This window comes from Lynx rufus, unplaced genomic scaffold (genome assembly GCF_022079265.1).
Source record: "Lynx rufus isolate CCGP_SWC_20201006 ecotype Redwood Valley unplaced genomic scaffold, mLynRuf1.p SCAF_3, whole genome shotgun sequence".
NCBI classification, from domain to species: Eukaryota; Metazoa; Chordata; class Mammalia; order Carnivora; family Felidae; genus Lynx; species Lynx rufus.
The window spans coordinates 136,187,562-136,201,205 of record NW_025814845.1 but is presented as its reverse complement, the minus strand read 5'-3'; the positions used below and the strand labels follow the sequence as shown (position 1 = coordinate 136,201,205).

General features: G+C 36.1%; 1 protein-coding gene and 1 non-coding gene across 4 annotated transcripts in view; both read left to right on the top strand.

The window, feature by feature from the left end:
• Positions 1 to 13,644, top strand: part of FSTL5 (follistatin like 5) — a 730,171-nt gene that overhangs the window by 490,720 nt on the left and 225,807 nt on the right. The gene's annotated exons all lie outside the window — the stretch shown is intronic.
• On the top strand, positions 2,764 to 2,869 carry LOC124521413 (U6 spliceosomal RNA). The gene has a single exon (XR_006964508.1). It is a non-coding gene; the product is annotated as a U6 spliceosomal RNA (small nuclear RNA).

Here is a 13,644-nt window from a genome sequence, read left to right as displayed (position 1 = left end):
TTTGTTTGTAATTGAACAAATATGTTACAGAAATGTTGGGGATAGGCAGGATGACATATTGTGTCAGATTCCTGTTAAGATAACAGGTATAGATAGCAAGTGAGGTTCTGTCTCTTTCATACGTGCACATGAAGCATTGTCCTGGGGAAAAGCAGGAACAAAATAGGACTCAAAAACTTGGGTCCTGGTGACTATTGCGCAGTACTATTAGTACCACATAGTACCCAGTACTATTGGTAAAAAGTGAGTTAGTTTCTTGTTGGAATTAGAATATGTTTTACATAAATATGTTGACTTTGAAGTCATCTAATGACATCCTGTTGAAAATATGTGTAATTTGAAGATGCAAGATCTAATGTTCATATTTATAAAAACTTAACCAAAGTGTAACATGATTCATATGCTCAATCGCTGTTATTTACTGTTTTGGAGATCCTTCAAGTTTCCAGTTATAGTTATGGTTTTGAGATTGCTGTTATTGAATGTCTGTTTTATCTTAAGAAATCTACTTATGTCATCTCTTATGATAGAAAGGCATCAGCATCCCAGTTTTACAGCTAAGAAGGGCTCAAAGAAGGTAGACAACTTCAAGGGCCAAGTTGAGCTGGAGATTGCTGAGTGGCCAGGTGTCACAGTAGCTCATTGACACTACACGCCAAAATGAAACCCTTTAGTCACTTAGTGCAAAATTATAAGCAACAGGCTAAATAGAGGAAAGCCAAATCTCACACTGTTTCATTTTTCTCCGTCAAATGGCACCAGTCAAGGGTCAGATGCATCAGCACAGATATGGTGGATCGCTAGCCAAAATTATATCACTCCCAAGAGAAACTGAACAAAAGGATCCTGTAGTTTTATGGACCTGGGTGGAGGAGGAGAAGGAAAGGTAAGGGCTAGGAGTGGCAAAGTACTAAATACAGAGTCCAGGGAGAAAAAAGTGTCATGTCCCTCCCCCATCCTTTTCCCCATAAAGAAATCTCAGCAGAGGTGTCTGTCACAGGTGTCTCTGACATCGGTTCCTGATGGGGGTAGTGAATGGAGGCACTTAGGCTGGTAATACAGATAAGAGCATGGCTGGCCAAGAGGTCCTGAGTTCCTGACTGTAACTTTCTCCAGAAACGTCCGTGCATTGGCTGTGCTCCGAGGCTGGTGTAGGAAAGGCAGCTCTCCCTTACAATATCTGCCAAGCAAAACTTTCGTAACTGCCTGTGGTCAGGCCTGAAAGATCACACATAGATTTTTTGAACAGAAGCCTGACTCCTCAATAATTTTGGCATAAACCGATTCAACCCAAACTTGTACCCATATAGCTTGAAAAAAAAAATCCCATTTTATTCTATTCAAGATCGCTGTCCTCATTAAAAACATTTTTAGTAAGTTGACTTTATTGATTTTCCTATAATCTCTTGGAATTTTACCATTCCTTACTAATAAAATATATGTTTGGAAATGTTTGCTGCAACTTAGCATAGAAAACAGAGTTGGAGGTAGAGATATATGTGGTAGTCCCATAGGCCACACAAAAAATGATGAAGGAAAAAAAAAATGATGGAGGAAGAATTCCTTGTGTGAGATTTATGTTAGACAGCCATTGGGTTCTGCTGCCTGGATATACCCTAAACATCACTAATCTCCATATATAACACAAACCTAGATTTTACTAATGATTTATTGATATAATGTCTTTCTGCTTTGTCTAACACATATCTATATACACGTTGCCTTAGCTCCCTCACTAAATTCCAAGGTCTTTGCTCACTGGTAATGCTTAATTCTGGCAGTGCTTAATTCATATTTTGTAACCATGTAATAACCAAAATAATATCTTCATAGGAAGTTCTCAATAAATACTATTGAGTGGAGTATGCTAAGCAGTCAATAAAATATAGAGTTTTATTGGTCCTTGAGATCAGTGACTTTTTTTTGGTACATCCAGGTAGCAGAATAACATGGCTGCCCATTAGTAGTCTGAATCTTGACATCAGAAATGAGTAAGTGACAAATTGTAATCGAGGGCTTGAGATTGGCACAGCCAACCTGATAGGAAGTTCAAAGGAATAAATTACTAATTAGAAATGAAAGTTTCAGATTGAGATGCATTATAAAATTAAAACTTAAATTTCATTGAGATTTAATGTTACTCTTAATGGATGAAAGTGATTTTAAATGTCCTTTTTGGCATCTCTTTGCACATTAAAAGTAATATGGCCGTCATTCATCTTTGGTTAATCTGAGGAAGTAAAATGATTATACTTTGAAATTATGTTTTATGTAGTAATTTTTCTTTAGGCATAATTTTAAAAATGGAGCTGCCATCCGTGTGTTTCCTTTAAGCAGTTTTTATCATGGTGGTCATACTTCTGATTAGAGTGTAACATTTCTACCTTAAGAAATCCTTTAGACTCATCAGGGCTCATTGATATTTTAAATACAATTTATTGTTGTTTTGTTACCACTTACCAAAACTAAAATATTCTCCATAACTTAAAACATAGAGATTATAGATTTTCAAATCCAATCAGTTCAATAAAAACATATTGGAGGAATGAACATTTTTTGAGTGCCTTTAACATGACAGACACAGTGCTGTGTTATATTAAATTGGATCCTTCAATCATAATATTCAAATTCAATAAAGAAAGGTGCATTCCCCACCCCCCCCCCCCGCCATTTAAGTATGAGAAATGGAAGCTAAGAAGACTGATTTAACCAAAATCATACAAAGGGAGCTAGAAGTAAAGTCAGAATTAAAAGCCGCATTTGGTGCTTGCTTGGCAGTACATAATATCAAATTGGAATGATATAGAGAAAATTAGTATGGCCTTGGTGCAAGGATGACATGCAAAAACATGAAGCATTTCATTAAAAAAAAAAAAGCCAGATTTGTTGGCTTCAAAGTCATACCATTTTGTCTGTACAGGAATGTTTCTATCCATGTCTATCTAATTGTTCCTTGTGTATTATATTTGAATTAAAAATGAGTTAGGGACACCTGGGTGGTTCAGTTGGTTAAGCATCTCAGCTCAGGTCATGATCTCATGGTTTGGATTGGCGAGTTCCAGTCTCGCACTGAGCTCTGTGCTAACAGCTCAGAGCCTGGAACCTGCTTCAGATTCTGTGTTTCCCTCTCTCTCTCTGCCTCCATCCTGCTGGCGCTCTGTCTCTCTCTCTCAAAAATAAATAAACATTAAAAAAATTAGTTTGGGGGGGTGGTGCCTGGGTGGTACAGTTGGTTGAGCAACCAACTCTTGATTTCTGCTCAGGTCATTGTCCTGGAATTGTGGGATCAAGCCCTGTGTGGGACTCTGCACTGAACATGGAGCATGCTTGGGATTCCCTCTCTCTTCCTGTCTGCCCCTCTCTCCCCTGCTCATGCTCTCTCTCTCCAAAAAAAAAAAAAAAAAAAACAAAAACAGTTATTTTGGCATATGATGCCATCATAAAACTATTTACGACTATTCCAAGTCTATGCCTGTATAATAGTATCAGTATAAACTCAGAATTTTTATAATAATAATTTCCATTTCAGATATGAAATTACATGTTTTATTACATATAGAATAGAAATGGTATTATTTTAATCAAATCCATTTTAATATTCCAGAAAAATATTTCGATATTACCCCAAGTTATCATGTGGAAAATTATCTGGTTATACATGATTTATGCCTTATGTTACTATAGTAATAGATATGAACATGGTGAATTATCAAAAATTAATTCAATTTAATTAACAATTAAGATTCTGAGGGTCAATATTGGCACAAAGGTACCTGATAAAAGCACACTTCCTAAAATTATTGTGAAATACTGCTATTAAAAACTGGTAAATATGGAAAAATGGTCAACTTATTAAGACTTCAATTTGCATATGATTAAAAAGAACTTTTTGAAGGCTGTCATTCCCATATGATGAATATTTTATTCTGCTGTCCCATTAATGAAAAATAGCGCATGCTATTGACAAAGTAGAGTTAGAATGACAAACTGGTGTTTCCTAACATGGCTCCAACTGTAGCGGCTGTGATGCTGGCCAAAGAGGCCCCACACAGCTTACGTGTTATTCACCACAACATGGGCTTCTCTGTCTTGTCCAATCTAGACTGCATCAGACTTCTGTATAGGATTGGAATTCAATTTTGTACACAACAGATATGTACAAACTCAATCTACAGAACAGAAACTGATACAGATTATATATACACGTATATATACACGTATGTATCTGTATATATATACAGATATATATACACACACACATATATATAATATTATATACTTATATATTATATATATGTGTGTGTGTATATATATATATATAAACACTTTAAGGTAATGAGCACACAAAAAGTAATTAACTTACATTGAAGAATAAAAGTTTTTAATGTGCTGTGGTTAAAAAACAGTAGACATCTTAACTATAGAGAACAAACTGATGGTTATCAGAGAGGAGGTGGGCAGGGGGATGGGTGATGTAGCAGATGGGAGTAAGGTGGGCACTTGTTTTGATGAGCACCAGGTGTTGTGTGGAAGTGTTGAATCACTATATTGTACACCTGAAAGTAGTATTACACTGTTTGTTAACTCACTGGAATGTAAATAAAAATGTGGGGAAAAAATAAAAATAAAAAGTATTTCTAAAAAAAGAAGTAAAAAAAGGGGTAAACAACAACACTAACAAAATAATAGATACAATACAATATATACAATATTGCTATAAATCTGTAGCTCTACTCACATTGTTAAGCAGCTTTTAATAAGTATCTACATATGAGAATGAAAAAAATACATTATAAAATCATCAAATTTGAAGTGTACATAATTTTGCATGCTTTCTAATTATTCTTTCTTTGTTTATTTTTGTAGCCAATTTCTGTAGCTTTATTAGCAGATAGGAAATTACTCTCTATATATAATTTGTTTACCTTGTTTTATTTTTTATTTTTTTTTAAATGTACATCAAATTTAGTTATCATATAGTGCAACAATGATTTCAGGAGTAGATTCCTTAGTACCCCTTACCCATTTAGCCCATCCCCCCCTCCCACAACCCTCCAGTAAGCCTCAGTTTGTTCTCCATATTCATGAGTCTCTTCTGTTTTGTCTCCCTCCCTGTTTTTATATTATTTTTGTTTCCCCTCCCTTATGTTCATCTGTTTTGTCTCTTAAAGTCCTCATATGAGTGAAGTCATATGATATTTGTCTTTCTCTGATTGGCTAGTTTCACTTAGCATAATACTCTCCAGTTCATTCCATGTAGTTAAAAATGGCAAGATTTCATTCTTTTTGATTGCTGAGTAATACTCCATTGTGTGTGTGTGTGTGTGTGTGTGTGTGTGTGTGTGTGTGTGTATATATATACATATATATACGACATCTTCTTTATCCATTCATCCATTGATGGACATTTGGGCTCTTTCCATACTTTGGCTATTGTTGATAGTGCTGCTATAAACATGGGGTGCATGTGTCCCTTTGAAACAGCACACCTGTATTCCTTGGATAAATGCCTAATAGTGCAATTGTTGGGTCATAGGGTAGTTCTATTTTAGTGTTTTGAGGAACCTCCACACTATTTTCCAGAGTGGCTGCACCAGCTTGCATTCCCACCAACAATGCAAAAGAGATCCTCTTTCTCTGCATCCTTGACAACATCTGTTGTTGCCTGAGTTGTTAATGTTAGCCATTCTGACAGGTGTAAGGTGGCATCTCATTGTGGTTTTGATTTGTATTTCCCTCATGATGAGTGATGTTGAGCATTTTTTCATGTGTCGGTTGGCCATCTGGATATCTTCTTTGGAGAAGTGTCTATTCATGTCTTTTGCCCATTTCTTCACTGGATTATTTGTTTTACTGGGTGTTGAGTTTGATAAGTTCTTTATAGATTTTGGATACTAACCCTTTATCTGATATGTCATCTGGAAATATCCTCTCCAATTCTGTCGGTTGCCTCTTAGTTTTGCTGATAGTTTTCCTTCGCTGTGCAGAAGCTTTTTATTTTGATGAGGTCCCAGTAGTTACTTTTTGCTTTTGTTTCCCTTGCCTCCAGAGACGTATTGAGTAAGAAGTTGCTGCGGCCAAGATCAAGGAGGTTTTTGCCTGCTTTCTCCTCGAGGATTTTGATGGCTTCCTGTCTTACATTTAGGTCTTTCATCCATTTTGAGTTTATTTTTGTGTGTGGTGTAAGAAAGTGATCCAGGTTCATTCTTCTGCATGTCACTGTCCAGTTTTCCCAGCACCATTTGCTGAAAAGACTGTCTTTATTCCATTGGATGTTCTCTCCTGCTTTGTCGAAGAATAGTTGGCCATATGTTTGTGGGTCCATTTCTGGGATCTCCATTCTGTTCCATTGATCTGAGTGTCTGTTCTTGTGCCAGTACCATACTGTCTTGATGATTACAGCTTTGTAGTATAGCTTGAAGTCTGGGATTGTGATGCCTCCTACTTTGGCTTTCTTTTTCAAGATTGCTTTGACTATTCCAGGTCTTTTCTGGTTCCATACAAATTTTAGAATTATTTTTTCTAGCTCTGTGAAGAATGCTGGTGTTATTTTGATAGGGATTGCATTGAATATGTATATTACTTTGGGTAGTATCAACATTTTAACAAGATTTGTTCTTCCTATCAGGAGCATGGAATCTTTTTCCTTTTTGGTGACTTTTTCAATTTCTTTCATAAGCTTTCTATAGTTTTCAGCATATAGATTTTTCACCTCTTTGGTTAGATTTATTCCTAGGTATTTTATTTTTTTTTTGTGCAACTGTAAGTGTGATCAATTCCTTGATTTCTCTTTCTGTCGTTTCATTATTGGTGTATAAGAATGCAGCTGATTTCTGTGCATTGATTTATATCCTGCAACTTTGCTGAATTCATGAATCAATTCTAGCAGTTTTTTGGTGGAATCTTTAGGGTTTTCCATATAGAATATCATGTCATCTGTGAAGAGTGAAAGTTTGACCTCCTCTTGGCCAATTTGGATGCCTTTTATTTCTTTGTGTTGTATGATTGCAGAGGCTAAGACTTCCAATACTATGTTAAATAACAGTGTCAAGAGTGGACATCCCTGTCTTGTTCCTGACCTTAGGGGAAAAGTTCTCAGTTTTTCACCATTGAGGATGATATTAGCATTGGGTCATTCATACGTGGCTTTTATGATCTCGATGTATGCTCCTCCTAGCTCTACTTTCTTGAGAGTTTTTATCAAGAAAGGATGCTGTATTTTGTCAAATGCTTTCTCTGCATCTATTGAGAGGATCATATGGTTCTTGTCTTTTCATTTATTGATGTGATGAATCATATTAATTGTTTTTCGGATATTGAACCAGCCCTGCATCCCAGGTATAAATCCCACTTGGTGATGGTGAATAATTTTTTTAATGTATTGTTGGAGCCAATTGGCTAATATCTTGTTGAGGATTTTTGCATCCATGTTCATCAGGGAAATTGGTTCATAGTTCTCCTTCTTAGTGGGGTCTCTGTCTGGTTTTGGAGTCAAGGTAATGCTGACTTCATAGAAAGAGTTTGTAAGTTTTCCTTCCGTTTCTATTTTTTGGAACAGCTTCAAGAGAATAGGTGTTCACGCTTCCTTAAATGTTTGGTAGAAATCCCCTGGAAAGCCATCTGGCCTCGGACTCTTGTTTTTTGGCAGATTTTTTATTATTAAATGATTTCCTTACTGGTTATGGGTCTGTTCAAATTTTCTATATCTTCCTATTTCAGTTTTGGTAGTGTATATGTTTCTAGGAATTTGTCCATTTCTTCAAGATTGCCAATTTTATTGGCATATAATTGCTCATAATATTCTCTTATTATTGTTTTTATTTCTGCTGTGTTGGTTGTGATCTCTCCTCTTTCATTGTGGATTTTATTTATTTGGGTCCTTCTTTTTGATCAAACTGGCTAGTGGTTTATCAATTTTGTTATTTCTTTCAAACAACCAACTTCTGGTTTCATTGATATGTTCTACTGTTTTTGTTTTTGTTTTTTTTTTTTGGTTTTGATAGCATTAATTTCTGCTATAATCTTTATTATTTCCTGTCTTCTCCTGGTTTTGGGTTTTATTTGCTGTTCTTTTTCCAACTCCTTAAGACATAAGGTTAGATTGTATATCTGAGATCTTTCTTCCTTCTTTAGGAAGGACTGGATTGCTATATACTTTCCTCTTGACCGCCTTTGCTGTGTCCCAGAGGTTTGGGGTTGTGGTGTTATCATTTTCATTGACTTCCATATACTTTTTAATTTCCTCTTTAACTGCTTGGTTAGCCCACTCATTCTTTACTAGGATGTTCTTCAGTCTCCAAGTATTTGTTACCTTTCCAAATTTTTTCTTGTGGTTGATTTCAAGTTTCATAGCATTGTGGTCTGAAACTATGCATGGTATGATCTCGATCTTTTTGTACTTACTTAGGGCTGATTTATGTCCCAGTACATGGTCTATTCTGGAGAACGTTCCATGTGCACTGGAGAAGAATGTATATTCTGCTACTTTAGGATGAAATGTTCTGAATATAACTGTTAAGTCCATCTGGTCCAGTATGTCATTCAAAGCCATTGTTTGCTTGTTGATACTTTGATTAGATAATCTGTCCATTGCTGTGAGGGGGATGTTGAAGTCTCCTACTATTATGGTATTACTATCGATGAGTTTCTTTAGTTTGTGATTAATTGATTAATATATTTGGGTGCTCTCACATTTGGTGCATAAATGTTGACAATTGTTAGGTCGTCTTGGTGGATAGACTCCTTGATTATGATATAATGCCCTTCTTCATCTCTTGTTACAGTCTTTATTTTAAAGTCTAGATTGTCTGATATAAGTATGGCTACTCCGGCTTTCTTTTATTGACCATTAGCATGATAGATAGTTCTCCATCCCCTTATTTTCAATCTGAAGGTGTCTTTAGGTCTAAAGTGGGTCTCTTGTAAACAGCATATAGATGGATCTTGTTTTCTTATCCATTCTGTTGCTGTATGTCTTTTGATTGGAGCATTGAGTCCACTGACATTTAGAGTGAGTACTGTAATATATGAATTTATTGCCATTATGATGCTTGTAGAGTTGGGAGTTTCTGGTGGTGTTCTTTGGTCCTTTCTAGTCGTTGCTGCTTTTGGTATTTATTTATTTATTTCTCTCTCTCTCTCTATATATATATATATTTTTTTTTCATCTTTTCTCCCCTCAGAGAGTCCCCCTTAAAATTTCTTGCAGGTCTGGTTTAGGGGAAAAAAGGAAATCATTTGAGAATTTGAAAAAATGAAACCACTGAAGTAGTCTAAAATGAGATGATGGGAGTAAAATAGAATTTTAAAAAATTTACACAAAAGTAAAGAATATAGTATAAAAAATTAAAGAAAAATATTTTTAATAAAAATTCAAAATAAAAATGAATTTTTTCTCTTTCTGTATTCAAGAAAAGGAAAGTATTGTAAAAGAGAAAAAAAAAGAAAGACAATTGAATAGATGGACCTGCTCACAGATTGAAATATAACTGAAATTACTTCATTTTCCTGTAGAAGTCAGACTATGAAGCGCTTTATAGTCCATAAACTAAGTAGGCGGTGAGACTTGTGTTCTTGAAGAGCGAGGTTGGCCCTGGTGGGCAGGGCTCAGTGTAAGGGATCCACTCTCCACTAGATGGTGCTGCTAGCCTACTGGAGTGGATTGTTGTGGCACTCATAGGTGTGTATGTGCATGCGCAGGAGTGGTGAAAATGGCGTCACCCAGCTACCCAGTCTTTAGTATGGGAACCCTGTTCTCCATGATCAGCAATAGGGCACCCGTTCTCTGTCTTCAGCTTTTGTCCACTCCCCGCTTTTTCTTCACTGTCTGTGACCAAGCCCCAGGCACGACCTCTCTCCCGAGTTTTGTCTCAGATGTACCTGTATTCTCTGGCCCCTTACTTCTGAAGGACTGCAGCTTTGACCTGTTCCACCCCTCTGAGGAAGGGTCTCACCAAGCAATGGCCGAATGCCAGCTGCACCCAGGAATGCTTGCTGGACCCTGCTGCTGCTGGTGTCTCAAGACTGTGGCCAGGTGCCAGTCTGCCCCAGAAAAAGTTTGCAAGTAGTGTAGCAGCAGTTTTTCAGGGATTATGAAAAATCACAACACACATCTGGCACCAGGCTTCACCCTTAACGACCTTGTTCCAGCACCAGCAAATGTTGCCACCTTCTGGGGTCTGCTGGGACCAGGTAGCTTCAACAGTCTCTACCAAATGTCCTTCCAACAGTGGAACCGCTTCTTCCTGTGTGGCCCGAGAACCTCCTGGACCCCACTCTGTTCCCGGAGATTCGCCCTTCCCACCAGAGCACCACAAGGTATCGAGCTGCAGAGTTAAAGACTCTGCACTCCACTTGTTTACAGTCTTAATGGAATTTAAACCCTCTCCTTTCTCCTTTCTCCTGTTTTAGTTTAGTCCCTGCAGCTGTTTCCAATTTTCCACTTTCTCTCCAGCTGCTTTTGGGGAGGTGTGCTTTTCCTGTATTCTCACTCCCTTCCCCAGTCTCCATCCTCTCCGCCTGCAAAAGCAGCTCCCTGCCCGCCGCCTGCTTCTCTCTCCCCATGTTCACCTCTCCATGCCACGTACCTGCTGAAATCAGTGGTTAAGGTTGTGCAGATTGTTTTGTTAATCCTCCAATCAGTTTTCTAGGTGTGTAGGATGGTTTAGTGTTGGTCTGGCTGTATTTCATGGGAGTGAAACACACAAAAAACTTCCATGCTGTTCTGCCATCCTGGCTCTTCTCCTCTATTCTTTAAATATTTATATCAGAAGATATCTTGATTTTCAATCTTTAAAACAAATTTTAAATATGTGGAAACATACATGAAGAGAAAAATTAAAATAACAAAATAAAAGTGCTTATTTCTGGATTTCAAAATTGAAAGTCCTTTAGGCTTTCAAAACTTAATATGTAGCCCTATTAATGTAAAAAAGGGGGAAATCAAATTTAGCGCAGTAACTTATGGAGTAGAGGTCCACACTTCAATTTGGCAGACAGGGGAAATTCAAAATATGAATGGAGTTACTGCTGTTATCCTTTAGTAATTGCTTCAAATGCATTTTCTTAATTGGTAATAACTATCTTATCTCTTGTGAGTAAGCATTTATCTTCCCCACTGCTTTTGTCTTATGTAAAATAGTATGTAATCAGTATTGGAAAATTTCGCTTTTCTATATCCCCCCCTGTAATCTTTCTCATCACTTAAAAATTTCTCTTGCAAATGTAATTGCCTAAGAGCTTATGTGAATTTAATTAAAGAGAAATAATAAATTTGAGATGTATAAGCAAGTCCTTGAGAGTTTTACCACATCCAATATCTCAAATACATTAAATAAAAGCTCTCCAAGCAAAGGGTACAAGATATTCTGCACAAATCTGCTCTTAGAGGTTCCACTTAATGAAGAAAAGTGATAGCCTTCTTTAACAGAAATAAGTAGATATCTATCATTGACTTGAAATATATCATGCCAGAAATCAGTCATTTGGGATATGAAATGTACCATCATTTTATTATTTTGTTTATAAACCATATCTCACACACACACACACACACACACACACACACACACACACATACACAAAGCTGAACCTAAAACTAATTTATTATTTTATTTTATTTTATTTTATTTTATTTTATTTTATTTTATTTTGCTTTTTATTTATTGTCAAGTTAGTTAACATACACTGTAATCTTGGCTTTAGGAAGATTCCTGTGGTTCATCACTTACATATGACACCCAGTGCTCATCCTAACAAATGCCCTCTTTAATGTCCATCACCCATTTTGCCCACTCTCCCAACTCCCCACCCCCATCAGCCCTCAGTTTGTTCTCTGCATTTAAGAGTGTCTCATGTGAACCTAAAACTAATTTAAAGTAAACTATTATGAAAAATTACACAGGAAATGGTTTTGTTGCTAACATAACTGACATATCCTGACAAACAAGGATTTCATTTAACTAATATAAAAACTATAAATAATCTTAATGAGCAATAAGCATAATATATTTTATAAAGAGTCTAGATACAATATTTTAGATTTAAATTTTTAAAAAATGTTTACTTATGGGGCGCCTGGGTGGCGCAGTCGGTTAAGCGTCCGACTTCAGCCAGGTCACGATCTCGCAGTCCGTGAGTTCGAGCCCCGCGTCACGCTCTGGGCTGATGGCTCAGAGCCTGGAGCCTGTTTCCGATTCTGTGTCTCCCTCTCTCTCTGCCCCTCCCCCGTTCATGCTCTGTCTCTCTCTGTCCCAAAAATAAATAAAAACGTTGAAAAAAAAATTTAAAAAAAAATAAAAATAAAAAAAATGTTTACTTATTTATTTTGAGAGAGAGAATGCACAAGCAGGGGAGGGGCAGAAAGAGAGAGGAAAGAAGAGAATCCCAAGCAGGTTCTGTGCTATCAGTGCAGAAGTTGACATAAGGTTTGACTCACAAACTGTGGAATCATATACTTAGGCAAAATCAAGAGTCAGAAGCTTAACCGACTGAGCCACCCAGGCATCCCTCAGATTTCAATTTTTTAAATATATGGTCATTTGGTAGTCATGTATTTAATTTAATACCACATAAATGTTGAAATAAAAATGGAATAATTGGAATGAAAGCATGTTTGTAGTGATAAATAAAAAATAAAAAATAAATAAAAATTCACCTTCTAATGTTTTTGTCATTGTTAGCACACTTGAGAATGAGACAGGAATGGTATTCATTAATATCATAATTTCTAATTGGAGTCAATATCTTATGAAATGAAACATGGGCCAAAAAGTTGAGAAAATTCCTATTGTCAAGGATGAGTTCCAGATATAATCTCAAATACAACTGGGTGTGTGTCTGTGTCTGTGTATGTGTATCTACATATAATTTTAACTGCCACCACCCCTTGTGATGCTTGATATTTCTGTGAGTCTATCAAGAAACTCTAGAAATAAAGTTAGAATAGAACTGAGGCTTTCTTTATTTCTCAAAAATCTATTCATAAATTTAAAAAATAAATGTTTAAGTGTTGATATAAATAATATTTCGCATGTTGAAGACACAAGTATGTTATATGTATTTTCACTTGACACTTTATTGAAAATTCATAATTTTGTCCTTACTTCTGTGAATACATCTTTCCTGTCTCTGCTTTTATTCCTTTTCCTTGACTTACTGCACCTTTTAGAAACTCCAGTAAAATGTTGAGTGAAAATGATGATAATGGGAATTTTTCTCTTCTTCAAGTCTCAAAAGGAAGCTTTAAGGGTCTGACCCTTAAATAGGATGTTTGCTCTAGACATTTTGAATACCTGTTGGCAGATAAAGGAAGTTTATTTTATTCTGAATGTCCTAAAAATGTTATCATCAAAGATTCTTTTCTATCAAATGTTATTTTTTTCAGCAGTTATTGGGATGGTCTTACGAATTTTCTCTTTTAATCTTTTACTGGAAGTTGAATTTTATAATATGCACCAACCTTGGTTTCCTGGATAAAGCAAATTGGGCATGATTTATTGTAATGACCAAGATATCGTTTATCAGATTGAGGTAGTTATTTTCTGTTCCTGGTATTCAGAGAATTTTATTATTAATGAGAGTTGAAAATTGTCCAGTGTTTTTTTTCTTCATTTATTAACGTGATCATGCTCTTCTGATAACATA